We start from the raw sequence: 22,528 nt of genomic DNA, 5'->3' as shown, positions 1-22,528 counted from the left end.
CTGATCTTATTCAGTTTTCCCAATTTTCATATTTTTGAAATATTGCAAATGTGGTGAGGAATGGCATCCCAGTGATTTTTAAATTTGTATTTTTTAGAAATTTTGAGTGAGTTTGAACATTTTCTCATTTAAATATCATCTTTGTAGCTTTTTCTTTTGGAAGTAGCTACTTGTTTTCCCATTTATCTGTTGGACTTTTGGTAATTTTTCCTGCAGTTTTAAAGAATTCTTTATATGTCTAAAGGGATATGGCCCTATGTGGAAATAAATTAGAAATATTTTCTCCAAGTTTGTTAGTTGTCTTTCTTCCTTTTTTTCAATTTAGATACAATATACAAATAATTTAAAACTGACAGCACTATAGTTTCTTTGTTTATTCGTTCACTGGTTGAATGACTTTTTGGTTTTCTCCAGTTTTTGGCAGTGAATAAAACCTCTATGAATATTTGCATACCAGTTTGGTGTACAGATATATTTTTATTTTTTCTTGGGTAAATGCCTAGAAATAGGATTACTGGGTCATATTGTAGCTTTCCAAAAAAGCTTTACCACTTTGCTTTGCCACCTGAAATGTATGAGAGTTTTCAGATGTTCTGGATCTTCACTAGCACTTGATTTTTTTAAAGCCATTCTAATAGGTGTTTAGTAGTATCTTGTCATTTTAATTTGCATTTCCCCAGTGACTATGATGTTGAGTATCTTTTCGTGTGTTATTTAACATCTATATTTTCTTTGGTGAAATGTCTGATCAAATAATTTTAATTTGGTTGTTTGTCTTAATATTGAGGTAGAATGTTTCTTTGTATTTTCCAGATACAGGTCCTTTGTCAGATATATGTATTGTGAATATTTTATCCCATTCTCTGGTTTTCCTTTTGGTTTTCTTAAGGATGTCATTCAAAGATCAGGAATTTTTGTATTGAAATTGTATGAAAAAAATTTCATAAATTTTTTCTTTTATGGTATGTGCTTTTTGTATTTTATGTAGGGAATATTTACCTGTGCCAAGGTAGGAAAAATATTCTGTGTTTTCCTCCACGAGTTTTATAATTTTACTTCTTACATTTAAGTCTTTAATCCATTTCAAGTTAATTTTTATATTGGGCATTAAGTAAGGGTCAATGCTTATTATTTTTGCATATGGGTATTCAATTGTTCCAGCATTATTGCTTGAAAAGACTTCCCTTTTCTTATTGAATTGACTTGACACCTTTGTCAGAAATAATTTGCCTGTATATTTGTTGCTCTAGTTCTGTTCCATTTTGTTCCATTGATTTATGTTTTTTTTCCTTTTACTAATACCATACTCTTGATTGCTGTAGCTTTTTAGTAAGTCTTGAAGTCAAGTAGTTTATGTCCTTCACCTTTATTTTCTTTCTGAAAAATTACTTTAACTATTCCAGGTTATTTCCATTTTCATATAAGTTTTAGTAGCTATTTCAATTTCAATTTCAGAAGTGATGTCAATTTCATTTTCTTTCATAAAATTCTCATAGATCCTCTAGTTTCTGAGTATTTTAAAGTTGGATAATGACTTTCTTTTGTGTTTATACTTAACAACTTGGTTGGGCATAATTTTAGTTCACACTTACTTTCCCTCAGAACTTTGTTATACTTGCTCTGTTTTTCTGTGGCATTTCAGTATTGCTGTGGATAATTCTGGGGATAGCCTGTCCCTCTCCTCCCCACTAGTTACTTACTTCTCATTTTTCTTAAACTAAAAACATTTTTAAGTAATAGATTTTATTTTATAGAACAGTTTTAGATTTACAGAAAAATTGAGCAGGTAGTACAGAGAGTTCTCATAATACTACCCCTCCCCTAGAAACACACACAGTTTGCCCATCTTGCATTAGTGTGGTACATTTGTTACAATTAATGAACCAATATTCATATATTATTGTTAGCTGTAGTCTTTATAGCTAAAGACTACACATTAAGGTTTACCTTAAAGTTCACTTTTTGTGTTGTACAGTTCTCTGGGTTTTGACAAATGCATGATGTCATGTATCCAATATTACAATATCATATAGAATAGTTTCCCCTGTGCTCCCTTTATTCATGCTTCCCTCTCCTCTGCCCCCCCAGCCACCCAAGCTCCTAGCAACCACTGATCCTTTTACTGTCTCTCTAGTTTTGCCTTTTTTATGTCGTGTAGTCAGAATTATATAGTACGTAGCCTTTTCAGACTGGCTTTTTTCACTTAGCAATATGTATTTATGCTTCCTCCATGTCTTTTCATAACTTGATAGCTCATTTCTTTTTAGTGCTGAGTAATATTCCATTGTCTGGACATACCACAGTTTATTTACCATTCACCTACTGAAGAGCATCTTTGTTGATTCCAATTTTTGGCAATCAATATATTATTATTAACTAAAGTCCACAGCTTTATGAATAAAGCTATCATAAACATCCGTATGTAGGTTGTTGTGTGGATCTAAGTTTTTAGGTCCTTTGGGTAGATACCAAGAAATATGATTGCTGGATTGTAGGGTCAAGAGTATGTTTAGTTTTGTAATAAACTGCCCAACTATATTCCAAAGTGGCTGTGGTATTTTTTATTTTCACCAGCAATGAATGAGAGTTCCTGTTGCTCTGTTTCCTTGCTAGCATTTGGTATTGACATTATTTTTTATTTTAGCCACTCTAATAGGTGTGTAGTGGTATTTCATTTTTTTTTATTGAGGTTATAATAGGTTATATATAGCATTGCAAAATTTCAGTTGTACGTTATTGTCAGTCAACATATAAATGTGACCCTTCACCCCTTGTGCCCACCCCCAAACCCCCTTCCCCCGGGTAACCACAAAACTGTTGTCTCTGTCCGTGTCTTAGTTTATTTTCCATATATGAGTGAAATCATATGTTGTTTGTCTTTCTCTGTCTGCCTTATTTTGCTTAACATGATACCCTCAAGGTCCATCCATGTTGTTGTGAATGGGACGATTTTGTCTATCTTAATGGCTGAGTAGTATTCCATTGTGTATATAAACCACAACTTCTTTATCCATTCATCAGTTGTTGAGCACTTGGATTGCTTCCACTTCTTGGCTATGGGGAATAATGCTGTAAATGAACATAGGGGTGTATAAGTCTCTTTGAGTTTTTGATTTCAAGTTCTTTGGATAAATACCCAGTAATGGGATAGTTGGGTCATATGGTATTTCTATTTTTAATTTTTTGAGAAATCTCCATACTGTTTTCCATAGTGTCTGCACCAGTTTGCATTCCCACCAGCAGTGTATGAGGGTTTCCTTTTCTCCCCAACCTCTCCAACATTTGTTATTTTTTGTCTTGGTGATTATAGCCGTTCTAACAGGTGTCAAGTGACATCTTAGTGTAGTTTTGATCACTTAGCAATATGCATTTAAGTTTCTTCTGTGTTTTTTGCTGGCTTGATAGCTCATTTCCTTTTGTTGCTGCATAAAATATCATACTATTTTATGGTATTTTCTATACTATTTGGAAGATTTACCAAGATAGATTAAACCTTAGCCATAAAAAAACCTCAATAAATTTAAAACAACTGAAATTATACAGAATATGTTCTGATTATAATTGACTCAAACTAAAAATTAATAATAGAAAAACAACAAGGAAGTCTCTAACCACTCGGACATTAAGCAACACTCGTAGATAATCCCTGGGTCAAAGATAAAGTCTCAAGGGTGAAAATTATGTATACGTGTGTGTGTGTGTGTGTGTGTGTGTATGTATATCTGAAAGAAAATGTAAGCACAGCTATCAAAATATGTAAGACAGTATTAAAACGTTGTATGGAGGGGAATTTATACCACTAAATACTTTCGTTAGAAAAGAGGAAAGATCTCAATTCCATAATCTACTTCCTGCCTCAAGAAACTAGAAAAAGAAGAGCATAATTAACTCAAAACTAGCAAAAAGGAAGAAAATAATAAGGAAAGAAATTAATGATTTTTAGAATAGGAAAACAATGGAAAAAGAAACTAGAAAAAGAAGAGCATAATTAACTCAAAACTAGCAAAAAGGAAGAAAATAATAAGGAAAGAAATTAATGATTTTTAGAATAGGAAAACAATGGAGAAAACCAGTGAAACAAAAAATAAGGTTGGTAAACTTCTAGCAAGAATAACAAAGAGAGAGAAGACAAGTCATTGTCTTGACATGAGTACAGCCATGTTTGGCTGCTCCATTGACCTACAGCCACCAACACAAAAAGAAATATAAAAGCTGCTTTCTCTGTGGTGGGAACTGGCCCTTCTCCCATGGAGATAGTTGGAATGTGTTAAAATTCCAAGGCTCTTTGGGCACCACAGCCTGGGACATACTGGCCATCTATGCTGGGCTGGGACGATAACCAGGGTAAACAATGCACGTACACAACTGCTGGGTTGGGGCGACAGCCAGGAAGCTCAGTGCACGTATGCCACTGATAACCATTTGTGCATGGGAACACTGAATGCTTGCTCTGTAAACTCTGTAACTGCTTATATAAACTGCTGGAAACTGAGGCCTGGTGAGAGTTCCACCTGTGGAAGGGATGCCTTGCCCAGGACGTGTGATTCCTGCCCAGCCGTGTCAATTGAAGGGACTCTCCCGACAGTGGGGCATGAATGTTGTGAGTAACCGATCTGATGTGTTCTCTTTTCAGTCAACCTGGTGTTTCTCTTTCTGGTTGATTTGTGTCATTTCCCTTCAGTTGATCTGGTGTTTCCCTTTCCGATCAATCTGATGTTTTTCCCTCTCATTATATGACCTATTTGAATCTGCTGCTATCTCAACCGATCTGGTGTTTCCCTTTCCAATCGAGCTGGTGTTTTTCCCTCTTATTATTTGACCTATTTGGATCTGTTTGTGGACTGTCTATCGCCTTTACTATCCTCTATATAATAAAATATACCTTCGGTCCATTTGTTTGGGGTGAAAAGTTTCTTTTACATCTCTGATCGAATCCTCGAACCTCTCATAACATAATTGGCGCTGTGAGCAGGATTTGATTAAGGAGATGGCTTTCTTGTTCAAACAAAGGGTAACTGAAGCCAAGGTGGAAGAAATTCCAGGATGGGAGGACCCTCCCTCTTGCACTCTGGCTGGGGAGTGAGCTCATAGGTCAGGATTATGTGAATCTTGGGATGTTCGTCTGCGAGATATGAATCATTGGATGTGACCAAAGCTTTGCAGATGGTGGGGAAAAAAAAAAGAGAGAGACGATGTTTCTTTTCTGGCACGGGGAGATTGATGTTTATTGACTGCTTATCGTTGGGCTATAGAAGATAAGGATAAAATACAAGGGAGAAGGTGCTTTTGAAAAAAGAAGTTTCAGATTTACAGTCCCAGCTGATGTCACCCAAAATAGAAACTCTTTCCTTGCCATGAGCCTGGAATTCTAGCTTTATTTGGCCTCTCTTATGTGACAAATAGCCTAAATATGTATCCAATAAGAATTTGGCGAGCCAGCTGGGAGGCTCTTTGCCCGTGGCTCAATGGCCCTGGGCCCGGTGGGATGTCCTGGGAAACAGTCCAGCAGCTGCCTAGGTGATTTGCCCTAGGGACTGCTCCCAGTGCTTTCCATCTAACCTGGCACTGCTGACCCTGGGCACATTTTCTTATGACAGGGAAACAGGCTCTAGAATTATTTGTTTGTTTGTCTGTTTGTTTATTTTTGCTTACACCGAGAACTCCCTTCCCCTCCATCTGGGATCCTATCTCTTTAAGAGGCAGGGTTATCCCTACTGGAGTGGGAATAATTGTAGGACTTTTACCTAGAATCTGTTAGATGCATCTATCTGTTCTGTTTGGGATCCCATTTGACTGTCTGTTCTGTATGTTTGTAATTTTGAAGGGGGGGAATTCCATCTGTCCCCAAGAAAAGCCCTCTGGGCCACCTCTTGGCTAAATGGGCTGACTTCAGCTAGGAGCCCATGTCCAAGAAGATAGTTTTTTCTTGTAACACCACATGGCCACAATATTCCATAGACTCCAGAGAAAATGACCAAAATGGGGCAATTTCAGTTTACCAAAACTGATATATTTGCTTATGCAATTGGAAAAAGCCAACTAAAAAGTTAACCAATGGAAAGCCTATTTTAATCTTTTGAGGTTTCTAAATAAAATCAGGAATACTATACTGCCTCTTTGAAAGAGAGTTACTAGACATGCCAGCAGCTGAAGCTGAATCTGCTGCTCCTCTCTCCTCTCTTGCTGAGCTTCCCCACTTCAACTCCCCCGGAATTCCTGATCTAAAATTACACAAGTAAAAATAAGTAAACTTTCTAAGTAATTTAAAATTGTAATGGCTATTCTGGAGAATCTCTGTTTCAGATGAGTCCACCTTAAGTGTCACCCTTAAAAGAGAGGATTCAAAACCTCTCACGATGAAATGCAATCTTTAATTAATACACAGAGACTTCTAAAAGACAAAGTTATTTCAAAAACAGCTTCCAAAATCTTTTTGGTAACTTGAAGCTTTAGAGTTTTACTAAATTAAGTTGATAAAAATTTATTGAGTCTCTGGGTCATTTCCACATAAGATAAAACATTAAAAGTTGGTTACTAGCATAGATTTGTCTGCCTTTGGTTTCTTATCTCAGAAAAACTGAAAGATAACTTGGGTTTATTGATAAACATGTTCTATACTACACATGTTGAGGAATTTTCTATGAGAAAGTACATATTTCTGACAAGTCTATATACAAAAAAAACAAAATGTAAGTTGTCCATAAAAAAGGTATACAAAATAGAGATATTTTTGTTTATTTTATTAGAAAGATAAATTTGTCCTAAAGTACTAAGAAAAAAAAAAAGGCATGGGACAAATTCTAAATACAAAAAGTAAGTGACAGAAGGTTTATGAAAGTAAAACCCTGAGGAGTTTTATACATGATCAAATTGATCAAATTGGCTAAAGTAGGCTGATGAAAAATTAGGATTTGGCTTTCTCTCTTATAAACGTAATTGTCTTAAACTTTTGGTCTGCTCTTTATATAAAAATTAAAAGGTGTTCCTTTGAGTAAGTCTATATAAATAAAGACAAAACACCTATGTTTTGTTAAGATAATTTCCTATGTTCAAAAGGACTGAAGTCTCTCTCTTAAGGTTTTTGTTTTTGTTTTTTGACTGTTTTAACTCTCTCTTTGCCTTTGACTGTTTCTGTTGTCAACTTGATTAAATAAATAACTAGGCATTATTTCCCATTTGACCAAATATTTTAAAATCTTTTGATATTTTTGATAAACTTCTGCCAAAATTAAAGTTTTTACAAAAAGACATGATTATGGTGCCAAAATACAATTGTTACTATATTTCATGTTGATGCTCACAGTTCTTTAATTTCTACAAAACAAAAGTTATAATAACTCTTATGCTGATCAGCTGATACAAAGTCGTGCAATGCACAACCCAGGCTTAACATGATGGGTCCATAAAAAGAGTGGACACTTGGGAAAACAAACTTCATACAGGTGGGCACAACAAAGGGGAATCCTTGTCACCTGTGATGATATTGCCACTGCAATACAACAATGTCAATCATGCCAACAGTTAAATCATATTCAAAAGGGATTATTTCCCGCCCATACCTTGCAAATAGATTTTATTAGACCATTGCCAAATTCTTGTGGATATGTTTATGCCTGCACTGCTGTTGATACATATTCTGGTTATTTATTAGCTACGCCGGCTAAAGCAGCCACCCAACAGAGTGCCATAATGCTGTGAAACACCAAGGCAGATTCAGAGTGACAGCAGTTCCCACTTTATAGGTAAGTTGATTCAAACTTATACAAAAAAAAAATCATATAAAGTATATTAATCATATACCTTATTATCCCCAAGCTGCAGACCTCATAAAATAAATAAAAGCATTACTTAAACAAAAATTGAGAAAACTCAGTCATGGCTCATTAAAAGGGTGGCACAACCATCTAAGTACTGCTCATCTATCAAGGTTATTACCAGCAAACATTACAGAAATGGCAGCCACCACCCATGAGCTTATAACCTTAACCTGTTGGCCCTTGACTCAATCTGCTAAACCATCTTTCGTGCCACGGCTGAAGTGGCTGGATTGAATTTATCTACTGTTTATTCTATTCAATTGCCCCCTAAGAAGCAATCTATAATCCCTACTGGGATAGGGGTACAATTTACCAAAAACACTTTTGGTTTGTTAAAAGGACACTCTGGACTGGCAACAAAAGGTATTGATGTACTAGGAGGAGTTGTTAATCCAGATTACCAAGAAAAAATAAAATTTATATTATATAATGGTAGTGACACAGTGCTAACTAACTATAAAGTCTAAAAAATAAATGGCACAATTATTGGTACTTCCCCTCCTGACTCCAAATGTGTCACAAGGGCAACCTCCAACTAAAGTAACTGAAAGAGGAATACAAAAATTTGGGTCTACAGATGGATGGAAACCTGGAGCAAAAATGTGGGTGACACACCCACCCAATGCAGCTCCCCGTGCCGCAGAAGTAATGGCCCAAGGGCCCACTGCAACACTCATAGTTATGTATCCAGAAAATAAACAATTATATCATGTTCCTAAAAATTCTGTTTCTTTACGTAAATAGATATTCCTGCTGTGCTCACTATGCTATGCTGCGACTCCATGTCTGCTGCAGACCTACACACCAACTAATGTCTCTGTAGGACAACCTTTGAACCTGCACTGTTAGACCAACTGCTCGACACCAGTGGGACCTGTAACCTAGACTATGAATGGCCGAGAAGTTTGGTCTCAGAAACATCAAGCAACTTCTCAATATAAGCCTATAGCTGATCAATTACACAAAACTAACTATAATTTCTCTATTACCCTGCCTTCTGCTACCCTGTGTGATGGGGGCTGGTCTGGACTTCTACAAGCTAATTTGTTAGGCCTAGGTGTTACCTTATCTAATGTTATCTTTGATGCTGTACGTGATTTGCAAGATCAAGTTAATAATATTTCATATTCTAAGGGATTATTTGATTGGTTACCTTGGGGTTTGGGTCCTTTATTGCGAAATAGTTTTGTAATTATTGTAGTCATTGGATTTGGGGTTCTTGGATGTGTCTTGTATACTTGTGTACCAAGTTCATTGTCTATACATATGGTGTCTTATGGTTAATGGAGACGGCCACGGCCGAAAATGTCTTGACATGAGTACAGCCATGTTTGGCCGCTCCATTGACCTACAGCCACCAACACACAAAAAAATATAAAAGCTGCTTTCTGTGTGGTGGGAACTGGCCCTTCTCCCATGGAGATAATTGCAATGTATAAAAATTTCAAGGCCCTTTGGGCACCGCAGCCTGAGACAGACTGGCCATCTGTGCCGGGCTGGGATGATAACCAGAGAAAACAATGCATGTACACACTGCCGGGCTGGGACGATAGCCAGGAGGCTCAGTGCTCGTGTGCCACTGATAATCATTTGTGCATGGGAACACTGAATGCTTGCTCTGTGAACTCTGTAACTGCTTATATAAACTGCTGGAAACTGAGGCCTGGTGAGAGTTCTACCTGTGGAAGGGACACCTTGCCCAGGACGTGTGATTCCAGCCCAGCCGTGTCAATTGAAGGGACTCTCCCGACAGTGGGGCATGAATGTTGTGAGTAACCGATCTGATGTGTTCTCTTTTCAGTCAACCTGGTGTTTCTCTTTCTGGTTGATTTGTGTCATTTCTCTTCAGTTGATCTGGTGTTTCCCTTTCCGATCAATCTGATGTTTTTCCCTCTCATTATATGACCTATTTGAATCTGCTGCTATCTCAACCGATCTGGTGTTTCCCTTTCCGATCAAGCTGGTGTTTTTCTCTCTTATTATTTGACCTATTCGGATCTGTTTGTGGACTATCTATCGCCTTTACTATCCTCTATATAATAAAATATACCTTCGGTCCATTTGTTTGGGGTGAAAAGTTTCTTTTACATCTCTGATCAAATCCTCGAACCTCTCATAACAGTCATTAATATATGATAGATCCTCCAGCCATTTAAAAGAAAATAAGGGCATAATATGAACAACTTTTATAGTCATAAATTCATCAACTTAGAAGTAAAAGATCAGTTCTTCAAAATCGGAAAAATACCAAATCTAAACCAAGATGAAATGGACAACTTGAATGGTCCCATAGCTATTAAAGAAATTGAAAGTGTAATTTGGAACATTCTAAAATAGAAATCTCAAGATCCAAATGATTTCACTGTTATATGCTACAAACTACTTAAAGAATAAATAAAACCAACTTTACATAATCTCATTCAAAAATAGAACTCCTTTTGACACTAGTATTACCCTGGTATGAAAACCATTCAAAATTAGTAGAAAACCCCTACAAAACTACAGACCAATATCTTTCATCGTCTTAGACCAAAACACTTTTAACAGAATAGCAAATTGAATCCAGTAGTGTATGAGAAGAATTATACACCCTAAGCAAGTGGAATTTTCCCAGATATGCAAGGCTGGTTCAACAATTGAAAATCAATCAATATAATGCACCTTTAGCCTTATCAACAGGCTAAAGAAAAAAATCATATAGTAATTGATGCCAAAAAGGCATATGACAAAGTCAAATACCCATTCATGATAATAATTCTCAGAAAATGAGGAACATAGGGTAACTCCCTTGACTTGATAAAGAGCATCTACAGAAAGCCAACATCTAACATCATATATAATGATGCAAGAGTGAATACTTTCTCCCAGGGTCAGGAAAATGGAAAAGATGTCCACTCTCACCCCTCTTATTCAACATAGTACCATAAATTTGAGCCACTCAAATTAGTAAGGTAAGAAAATGAAATAAAAGTTATCCTAATTAGAAAGAAAGAAAGAAATTTGTCTCTATTTGCAGATAACTTGTTTGTCTATGTAGAAAATCTCAAGGAATCTACAAAAACCCAAAAAAACTCCTAGAATTAGTGATTTCAGCATATCACAGGCTATAGGATCAGTATACAAAAATCAATCCCATTTCTGTATGCTATCAATAAATGTGTGGTAACTGAAATTTATAGATATAATTTACAACTGCTCCAAAGAAGTATAATACTTAGATATAAACTTAGCTAAACATGTACAGGCTCTGTATTCTGGAAATTATTGAATGCTGATGAAAGAAACTAAGGAAAACCTAAATAATTGAAGATATTTACCATGGTCATGAGTTGGAAAACTCAACATAGTAAAGATGTCAGTTGTCCCCAAAGTGATATAGGTTTAATGGAATTCCTGGTTAAATCCTAGTATGTTTTTATAAATATAGACAGAAATTATTCTAAAAACTTATATGGAAAGACACAGGCCCTAGAATAGCTAAAACAATCTTGAAAAAGAATAAATTGGTAGAATCATTCTATCTGTAATTAATACCTACTGTATACCTGCAGTAACCAAGACAGTGTTATATTCGTGGAGGGATAGACACATAGATCAATGTAACAAAATTGAGAACTGAGAAATAGGCAAAAACAATTATGCCCAACTGATTTTTGACAAAAGCTGAAAAACATTTCAGTAGGGAAAGAGAGCCTTTTCAACAATGGTGCTTGAGCAATTGGACATTCTTAGGCAAAAAAACGAACCTTGACCTGAGTCTTACACCTTATATAAAAATAAACTGAAAACAAATTACAGACTTAAGTGTAAAATGTAAAACTTAAAACTATAAAACTTCTAGAAGAAAACATAGAAAATCTTCTGAATCTTGGGCTAGGCAAGGAGTTCATATACTTGACCTGAACAGCATGACCCATATAAAGAAAAATTGATGAATTAAACTTCATGGAAATTAATAACTCTTATTCGGGCAAAGACGCTGTTAAGAGGATGTAAAGAGAAGCTACGGAGTGGCAGACTTTGTTTGTAAACCACGTATCTTGCAAGATACTAGTATTTGGAATACATAAAAACCTGGAAACCAAATAGTAAAGTCCAAGCAACTAATCCATTTAGAACGTGGGCAAAAGAAATTAAGGGATATTTCACAGAATAAGATATGCAGATGGAAAATTAGAAAAGGAGAAGATGTTCAACATCATTAGTCATTTTTGAAAGGCAAGTTAAAACCACAAGGAAATATAACTACCTGTTAGAATGGTAAAATGAAAAATAGTAACAATTATTACTACTTGTAACAATCTTAACAAATACTTGTAAAGGTGCAGAGAATCTGGATTACTCATATATGCTGATGGGAATGTAAAATGGTATAGCCATTCTGGAAAAGTTTGGCAATTTCTTATTAAACCAAACATGCAAGAACCATGTGACCCAGCAGTTACACTCTTGAGTGTAAAAAATACATCCCAGAGAAATGAAAACTTATGTTCACAAAAAAGCCTGTACATGAATGTTCATAGTATCTTTATGCACAGTAGTAACAATGTAGAAATGCCCAGATGTCTTTTAATGGTTGCATGGCTAAACAGATTGTGGGACATTCATTACATGTTGTTACTTTGTTAAATTAACATTTGTTAAGTAGAGCCCCTGGGGGGTGTTGAATGGTGAGCCTAGGTTCAGCAAGAGACCACAAGGGAAATTGAAATAGAGGAGTGTATGAAGGGAAGTAAACAGCACATCTTGAGGGGCCACATGGGGAGGTCAAAGCAGGGTGCAGGCAGAGAGTGGGGCAGGACTTGGGACACATGTGTTTATTAGGATCTATAGGTGGAGTGCTTTAGGGTTACTCCAAGGCAGGATTGGTCAATTCAAACCAAAAAGAGCGGGGTTTTGGTAAGCTTCTTCTGGGTCTAAGGGGTGCACAAAGGAAAGGCCCTGGGAGGCAAGGGATACTGTTTATCACAAGGGCTGTTGGGGAATTTATATCAGGACTTAAATTTACTTGTGACTCTGTGGGGCTGTTCTCTAGGGCATGTGCTTGCATGAGGGGCTAATGTTAGTTTAAGGCCCCCTCAGGCCCCTTGGCCAAACAAAATGGATACTGAGACAGCAATACCATGGAGTATGTTAGCTAATGCCACTGAAAAATAAAAAAGAACAAAGTTGATACACAAAACTATCTGGATGAATCCCCGGAGAATTATGCGGAGTGAAAAAATGCTATCTCAAAGGTTACATACTGTACAATATCACTTATATAATATTCTAAAAATGACAAAATTAATGAAATGGAGAATAGAGTAGTGATTGTTAAGTTTCAGGTGTGGAGTTGGCTGCAGGAGGGTGTTGGGTGTGGTCATAAAAGATCACATGAAGTATCTTTATCTTTGTGTTAAGGGAAATGTTCTGCATTTTGACTATCAATATCAGTGTCCTGGTGGTTATGTTGTAGTATAGTTTTGCAAGCTGTTACTGTTGGAGGGATGTGGATGAATAGTAAGAGTTATCTTTGTATTATTGCTTACAACTGTATGTGAATCTACAATTATCTTAAAATTAAAAGTTTCGTTAAAAACCACTCTGGTCATGAATTGTTGATTTGTCAAACTTTTTGTGTGGATTTCAAGTTATCTGGATAAGACTGCATTTTAAATGCAAGTACAATATTATTTTAAGTCTGGAACTAATCTGTTTAGCCAGTTAACTTGTTTTGAACACAACTGAGAAGTAGAATAAAAAGGATTTTAAACTAAATCCTTTGTACCACTAAAAGAGGTACAGCAATGTCTGTGCATTAGAACTCACATTGAATTCATTTCAATGTATCCCTCACTTGGAGCCTTTAGTATATAATTCTAATAAATCTGGTTTCCAAGTCCATGGCAGATTTAGAAAGTAGAAGAGGGGTGATAGCATAATATATTGATCGTTATTACAAGTGGCAGCTCATAGCATGACTGCAGGTGAGGAGACATATATAAAATAGAGTAGTCTGAGGCAATTTAATGTAGAGGACATCCAGAAAAGGTTAAGTTATAGTTATATCTTCTGTTTTGTTAGGCAGAAATGTACGTTTAATGTAAGTTTAAAAAAAAGTTTGCTTATGATCTAAACCCTCAGCTAATTGACAAAACTCAACTATTCAGAAGATACAGCTTTTATAATTCCTGGGAGAGGTGGAAAACTCGTATTGATTTGGAAATGAGGTGGGGTTTTTTTTTTTTTTTTTGATCCCTTGTTTTCCACAAGACATTTAACAAGGTTAAATAATAGTGAAGTTGTCATTGCTTAGACTGGTATAGACATCAGTAAGTACTGTTGAGAAAGGACAAGAAGCCATAATAGGGTGGGAGCAGATCTAGGGGAACATATTATCTTAGGTGGTGGCCAACATTATAAAACAGTTTTCAGTGTGGGCTTTTCAAGGGATCTGCAAAGTGGAAAATATTTTCATAATAGTTGTTACTTTCACTTTGTGTTGACATCTGCACTGATGGTGTCAAAGCAGCAGAAAATAAATCTGCTATGGCCTGGTACAAATCAAGATAGTGGCATCAAACTGTACCAGTAGTCATTGTATTCTTCACCATGTACCTGTAGTAAAAACAAAACAAAACAAAAGGCCAGTTTCTCTTTAAAAATGTCTTTGAGCAGTAAGTGTTACTAATTTTATTAAATATGGGCCTTTGAGTACGTCTTAATATTGCGTGATGAGAAGGGAAGTATGCATAAAGATGCAAGCTGAATTTTGATGATTATTACTATAATAATTGTCATGAGGAAAATCACCTGTAACATTGTCAGCAAACTGTGCTACTCACCTTTTTCACTTACAGCCTTTTACTTAGAAGAATAACTGATAGACAAACTATGGTTTTTCATATTTGGGTATTAGGCACATATTTTTTCTAAATAAACGAAGTGAGTTTATCCCTTCAAGGAAAACAACTGATAGTATTTGTTGCCCATCTTAAATTAGAGCTTTCAAACAAAATTTAGAATTTTTCTAAACTTGTATCCACCTGTGTGAGCTTTATAGCTTCCCAATACTTAGAAGATTTTCTGATGACATGAGAGATTTTAATGTGTGATTTTCAAAATATTGTTTAATGAATATGCCAACATTTTGAAGATCTGCATTACCAATCTGTTAAACCAATATTTTCCACATGACCTCTGTAGGATGTTCCAAAGTCATGCATGGGTCAAATATCCATTGAAAAGGCAAGACAGACCAGTGGATTTTACTATAACAGAGTATGAAAAGTTTGTTGATATGTTTTCAGATTCCTACATATCAACTAATATTTGAGAAACTACCAATTGTTGAGTTTTGGTGTAGTATCAATGAAGAATATTCATAATTATCTGAAAGGATATTAATATATTTTTTCCTTTTTAAACTATAGATCTGTTAGGCAGGATTTTCTTCGTCTATTTGAACCCAAGCAAAACATTTCATAGTAGCTTGAATACAGAAGCAGATAGGAGGCTCCAGCTGTCTTTTATTACGCCAGACATTAAGGAGATTTGCAAAAATATATAAATATATATAAAGCAATATAACTCATCACTAATATTATTTGGTTTTGAAAATACATTTTCTGCAAAAATTTATGTATGTTAACATGTAATATATGTAATATTTTTAAATGAAAGATGGAATTTTTAAATTAATTACATTAACCAATCAAGTTAATTACTAAATTAACAATTCTTCATTAATAAGTATTTTAAATATTTAAAAAGCTTTTTAATTTACTTTCTGATGTAGTGAATAAATTAACTAAAACTCTTTGGGCCTTCAGTAGTTTTAAGAGTAAACTATTATGAAAGCTTGAAAACCACTGGTCTGAAGTGTATATTTGGGGGTAGGGGACAAAGCAGATGTGTGCTGGATCTGGGCTGGCATTCAGAGGGTTGGGATCCAAATTGGTAGGTAGAGCATTTCAGCAGGAAACTTCTAGGTAGTTTAGCATGGTGATCTCCTGTTGGTTGGGTCAGATTGGAGCAGGACCCGAACCAAAGGTGTGAGGTACAAGGGCAAGACTCCTGTTCTAACAGGAATGAAGCCTAGTCATATAGACTGACAATAGTAGGTTAGAGGAAAGCTCCAGTTTGGTGGAAGCATAGGTAGTCAGGGCCCACCTTTGTCATAGTAATCAGGTTTTTGTAGTGAAATAGTTTGTCTTACCCATTGGTAGGGGTGGAACTCCAGATTTACTCCTTCTGTAGTCAGTGCCCAGCCTCAGAGACTCCATCTGATCAAGTTGCAATTTTATACTAGATGGCTGCCTAGCTGTTTACTTATAGTAATGTTGGACTTAGAGAATATGCTATTCATTCATATTTAGAAGTCTCCCCATCCCCATCTTGGTGCTTCTTTTAAATGATTCTTACCTTTATATAAAATGTAGTTCATAAGTTAACTGAATAATAGTTTAATGTACCAGTGAACTAGTGGCACATAGTACACAAGTAGATGTACTTTTTAAAATTTAAATTTAAAAATAAAAGTTTTATATGCATATAATAGAGCTGTATAGTTTTATGAGGTTGTTTAAAAAAAAAAACACAATTGTCTGATTTCCCTCACCCCTTGATTTTACATTTTCAAAGACAACCAAATTACTTTGAATTTTTAATTGATTCTTCTGTTACTTAGCTCCATAAATCTAAATAATATGCTAGTATAGCTTTTTTATTTTTAAGTTTTAGCCATTAGCTGTTGACTGCCTGCCTTGAATGATGAAGATTTAACTCTCCTTCATACATATACCCTTCTAACCCCCACCCTGAATTCAGCTATATTATATACATACTCACTGCTGGTCCTTCCCATTATCTTAATATATTTATATCATGATTTTGATTTTCTCACTATGTAGTGTCTAGTTTTTAAAATTTTATTTAGGTATATTGAAGTGTAATTTAAATAATGTAAAATTCACCCTCTTTAATTTACAGTTCTGTAAGTTTTCACCAAGGGATTCCATAGTGTAAGTACCACTACAGTCAAAATATAAAATTGTTCTATAACTTAAAAAATTTCTCTCATGCTCCTTTGTAGTCAGCCCTTTACATCCATCCTCTAATGATTATAGTACTGTTTGTTGAAAAGCCTGTACTTACTTCCTTGAATTGTCTTTGCATCAGTGCCAAAAATTAATTGACCACATTATATGTGGGTCTATTTCTAGATACCCTATTCTGTTCCACTGATCTGTGTCTATCATTTTGCTAATTCTGCATAATAAATCTTGCAGTAAGCCTTGAAAACAGGTAGTGTGAGTGCTCCAACTTTATTCTTTTTTTTCCAAAACTGTCGTGGCTATTTTAGTTTCTTGGTTTTTCCATAACTGCCCTAAAAATCCCTTGTGCTCTGCTGATTCATAATTCTCTCCCCCTTAGCCCCTGGCAACCACTGATCTTTTTACTGTCTCCATGGTTTTATCTTTTCTAAAATGTCAGATAGCTGGAATCATACAGTATGTCGCCTTTTCAGATTGGCTTCTTTCACTTAGTAATACGCATTTAAGCTTCCTGCCTGCCTTTTCATGGCTTGATAGCTCATTTCTTTTTAGTGCAAAATAATATTCCATTGTCTCGGTGTACCCAGTTTACTTATTCGCTTACAGAGGAACATCTTGGTTACTTCCAAGTTTTGGCAATTGGTGAATAAAGCTGCTGTAAACATCTGTGTGCAGGTTTTTGTGTGGATATAAGTTTTCAACTCCATTGGGTAAATACCAAGAAGTGGGATAGTGGGATCATATTGTAAGAGTATGTTTAATTTTGTAAGAAACTGCCAAACTGTCTTGCAGAGTGGCTGTACCATTTTGCATTTCCATTAGCAATGAATGAGAGTACCTGTTGCTCCACACCATTGCTAGCATTTGGTGTTGTCAGTGTTCTGGATATTGATTGTTCTAATAAGTGTATAGGTGTATAAAATATAGTTGTATATTTTAATTTGCATTTCCCCCATGACATATGATATGGAGCATCTTTTTATATGCTTTTTTGCCATCTGTATATCTTTGGTGGGCTGTGTCTGTTCAGGTGTTTTGCCCATTTTTTAATCAGGTTGTTTCCTTATTTTTGAGTTTTAAGTGTGTTTGTATATTTTGGATAACAGTCTTTTATTGGCTGTGTCTTTTACAAATAGTTTCCTCCAGTCTGTATCTTTTTTGACCGCATCTTTTGTAGAGCAGAAGTTTTTAATTTTAATGAAGTCCAAGTTACCAATTGTATTTTCATGGATCTTGCCTTTGATGTTGTATCTAGAAAGTCATCACCATACCCAGGGTCATCTAGAATTTCTCCTATGTTATCTTCTAGGAATTACATAGTTTTTTGTATTTTATGTTTAGGTCTGTGATCCATTTAGAGTTATTTTTTGTGAAGGGTTTAAGATCTGTGTCTAGATTCATTTTATTTTATGTGGAGGTCAAGTTGTTCCATCACCATTTGTTGATAAGACTCTCTTTTCTTCTATTATATTGCCTTTGCTCCTTTGTCAAAGGTCAGTTGACTGTATTTATTATGTGCGTCTATTTCTGGGCTTCGGCTCTCTTTTCTGTTCCATTTATCTGTCTATTCCTTCACCAGCAGCACAGTGTCTTAATTACTGTAGCTTTATAGTAATTCTTAAGTTGGATAGTGTCAGTCCTACGACATTGTTCTTCTTCGATATTCTGTTGGCTTTTCTGGATCTTTTGCTTCTCCATATAAAATTTACAATCAGTTTTTTGATATCCAGAAAATAATTTGCTGAGTTTTTTAAAAATTATTGTTTATTTAAAAATAGCTTTGTTGAGGTATAATTGACATTTGATAAATTGCACGTATTTAAAGTGCACAATTGGATCAGCTTTGATATAGACATACACCTATGAAACCGTCACAACAATCAAGAACATATCCATCACCTCCAAAAGTTTCACTGTTCCCTTTGTCATCCCACCCTCTTGCCCCTCCTCTCCCAGTCTCCCCACTCTAGTCATCTCCAGACAATCACTGATTTGCTTTCTGTCAGTACAGATTATTTTGCATTTCCTAGAATTTTATATAAATGCAGTAATTTAGAATGTATTCTTTTTTGTCTGACTTCTTTCACTGAGCATAATTATTTTTATTGTTATTTTTAATTTTTTGTTTATTGCAGTAACATTGGTTTATAACATTGTATAAATTTCAGGTGTACATCATTATACTTCTATTTCTGCATAGATTACATCATGTTCACCATCAAAATACTAATTACAACCCATCACCACACACATGTGCCAAATTATCCCTTTCACCCTCCTCCCTCCCCACTGCCCCTCTGGTAACCACCAATCCAATCTCTGTCTCTATGTGTTTGTTTATTGTTGTTGTTATCTACTACTTAATGAAGGAAATCATACGGTATTTGACCTTGTCCGTCTGACTTATTTCACTTTGAATAATACCCTATGTGTCCATCCATGTTGTCACAAATGGCTGGATTTCATCATTTCCTATGGCTGAGTAGTATTCCATTGTGTATATATACCACATCTTCTTTATCCATTCGTCCCTTGATGGGCACTTAGGTTGCTTCCAAGTCTTGGCTATTGTGAATAACGCTGCAATGAACACAGGGGTGCATGTATCTTTATGCATTGGTGTTTTCCAGTTCTTTGGAAAAATACCCAGCAGTGGAATAGCTGGATCATATGGTAGTTCTATCCTTGATTTTTTGAGGAATCTCCATACTGTTTTCCATAGTGGCTGCAACAGCTTGCACTCGCACCAGCAGTGTATGAGAGTTCCCTTCTCTCCACATCCTCTCCAACACATGTTGTTTCCTGTCTTGTTAATTATAGCCATTCTGACGGGCGTGAGGTGTTATCTGATTGTAGTTTTGATTTGCATTTCCCTGATAGTTAATGATGTTGAACATCTTTTCATGTGTCTGTTGGCCATCTGTATATCTTCTTTGGAGAAATGTCTGTTCAGGTCTTTTGCCCATTTTTTAATTGGGTTGTTAGGTTTTTTGTTGTTGAGATGCATGAGTTCTTTGTATATTTTGGAGATTAAGCCCTTATCAGATGTATGGTTTGCAAATATCTTCTCCCAATTGTTAGGTTGTCTTTTCGTTTTGTGGATGGTTTCCTTTGCTGTGCAGAAGGTTTTTGGTTTGATGTAGTCCCATTTGTTTATTTTTTCTATTGGTTCTCTTGCCCGGTCAGACATGGTGCTTGAAAATATGTTGCTAAGACCAATTTTGAAGAGCGTACTGCCTATGTTTTCTTCTAGAAGTTTCATAGTTTCAGGTCTTACATTCAAGTCTTTAATCCATTTGGAGTTAATTTTTGTGTATGGTGTAAGGTAAGGGTCTACTTTCATTTTTTTGCATGTGGCTGTCCAGTTTTCCCAGCACCATTTGTTGAAGAGACTTTCTTTTCTTCATTGTATATTCTTGGCTCCTTTGTCAAAGATTAGCTGTCCATAGATGTGTGGGTTTATTTCTGGGCTTTCGATTCTATTCCATTGATCTGTGTGTCTGTTTTTGTGCCAGTGCCATACTGTTTTGGTTACTATAGCTTTGTAGTATATTTTGAAATCAGGGAGTGTGATACCTCCAGCTTTGTTCTTTTTTCTCAGGATTCCTTTACTTATTCGGGGTCTTTTGTTGTTCCAAATAAATTTTAGGATTCTTTGTTCTGTTTCTGTGAAAAATGTTGTTGGAACTTTGATAGGGATTGCACTGAATCTATAGATTGCTTTAGGAAGTATGGACATCTTAACTATGTTAATTCTTCCAATCCAAGAGCACGGAATATCTTTCCATTTCTTTGTGTCTTCTTCAATTTCTTTCAGCAATGTTTTATAGTTTTCCGTGTACAGCTCTTTCACCTCTTTGGTTAAGTTTATTCCTAGGTATTTTATTCTTTTTGTTGCAATTGTAAATGGATGGTATTCTTAATTTCTCTTTCTGCTACTTTGTTGTTAGTGTACAGAAATGCAACTGATTTTTGTATGTTGATTTTGTATCCTGCAACTTTACCATATTCGTTTATTACTTCTAAAAGTTTTCTGGTGGATTCTTTAGGGTTTTCTATATATACAATCATGTCATCTGCAAATAGTGACAGTTTCACTTCTTCCTTTCCAATTTGGATCCCTTTTATTTCTTTCTTTTGCCTGATTGCTCTGGCTAGGACTTCCAGTACTATGTTAAATAGGAGTGGTGACAGTGGGCATCCTTGTCTGGTTCCTGTTCTTAGAGGGATACCTTTCAGTTTTTTACCATTGAGGATGATATTAGCTGTGGGTTTCTCATATATGGTCTTTATTATGTGGAGGTACTTTCCTTCTATACCCATTTTATTCAGAGTTTTTATCATAAATGTATGCTGTATCTTGTCAGTTGTTTCTCTGCATCTATTGAGATGATCATGTGATTTTTATTTTGCATTTTATTAATGTGGTGTATCACATTGATTGATTTGGGAATGTTAAACCATCCCTGTATCCCTGGAATAAATCCCACTTGATCATGGTGTATAATCTTTCTAACGTATTGTTGTATGTGATTTGCTAGTATTTTGTTGAGGATTTTTGCATCAATGTTCATCAGTGATATTGGCCTGTAGTTTTCTTTTTTTGTGTTGTCCTTGTCTTGTTTTGGTATCAGGGTAATGTCGGCTTCATAGAATGAGTTAGGGAGCTTCCCCCCCTCCTCAATTTTTTGGAAGAGTTTGAGAAGGATAGTTATTAAGTCTTCTTTGAATGTTTGGTAGAATTCACCAGGGAAGCCATCTGGTCCTGGACTTTTATTTTTGGGGAAGTTTTAGATTACTGTTTCAATCCTTACTGGTGTTTACTCTTCAAATTCTCTACTTCTTCTTGATCCAGTTTTGGAACGTTGTATGATTCTAAGAATTTATCCATTTCTTCCAGATTGTCCAAGTGGTTGGCATATAGCTTTTCATAGTATTCTCTTATAATCTTTTGTATTTCTGAGGTGTCTGTTGTAATTTCTCCTCTTTCATTTCTGATTTTACTTATTTGTGCCTTCTCTCTTTTTTTCTTGGTGAGTCTAGCTAAAGGTTTGTCAATTTTGTTTATCTTTTCAAAGAACCAGCTCTTGGTTTTATTAATTTTTTCTCTTGTTTTTTTAGTCTCTATTTCATTTATTTCTGCTCTGATTTTTATTATTTCCCTTCTTCTTCTGATTTGGGGATTTGTTTGTTCTTATTTTTCCAGTTACTTTATGTGCATTGTTAGATTGTTTCTTTGAGATTTTCGTTGTTTGTTGAGATAGGCCTGTATTGCTATAAACTTCCCTCGTAGAACAGCTTTTGCTGTATCCCATAAATTCTGGCATGTCGTATTTTCATTTTCATTTGTCTCCAGGTATTTTTGATTTCTTCTTTGATTTCTTTGTTGACCCAATCGTTGTTCAGTAGCATTTTGTTTAATCTCCACGTATTTGTGGCTTTTCTGATTTTCTTCCTATAGTTGTTTCTAGTTTCATACCGTTGTGGTCAGAAAAGATGCTTGGTATTATTTCAATCTTCTTAAATTTATGGAGACTCGTTTTGTGGCCTAATATGTGATCAATCCTGGAGAATGTTCCATGTGCATTTGAAAAGAACGTGTATTCTTCGCTTTTTGGATGGAATGCTCTGTATATATCTACTTGGTCCATCTTTTCTAGTGTATCATTTAAG

At 35.4% G+C, this 22,528-nt stretch overlaps 1 long non-coding RNA gene across 3 annotated transcripts in view; it reads left to right on the top strand.

Moving 5' to 3' along the window:
* The window catches only part of LOC147911884 (uncharacterized), a 28,577-nt gene extending 15,176 nt beyond the window's left edge, over window positions 1-13,401 (top strand). For all 3 annotated transcript variants that reach the window (XR_015550448.1, XR_015550447.1, XR_015550446.1), the window contains 2 exons: window positions 7,652-7,742; window positions 8,562-13,401. This is a non-coding gene — a long non-coding RNA (uncharacterized LOC147911884). The remainder of the gene's footprint in view (window positions 1-7,651; window positions 7,743-8,561) is intronic.
* Window positions 13,402-22,528: the final 9,127 nt, after the last annotated feature.

Source organism: Ceratotherium simum, chromosome X, assembly GCF_057802395.1.
Source record: "Ceratotherium simum simum isolate JZ-2026a chromosome X, ASM5780239v1, whole genome shotgun sequence".
Classification (NCBI taxonomy): domain Eukaryota; kingdom Metazoa; phylum Chordata; class Mammalia; order Perissodactyla; family Rhinocerotidae; genus Ceratotherium; species Ceratotherium simum.
This window is presented reverse-complemented; position numbering and strand designations above follow the sequence as displayed.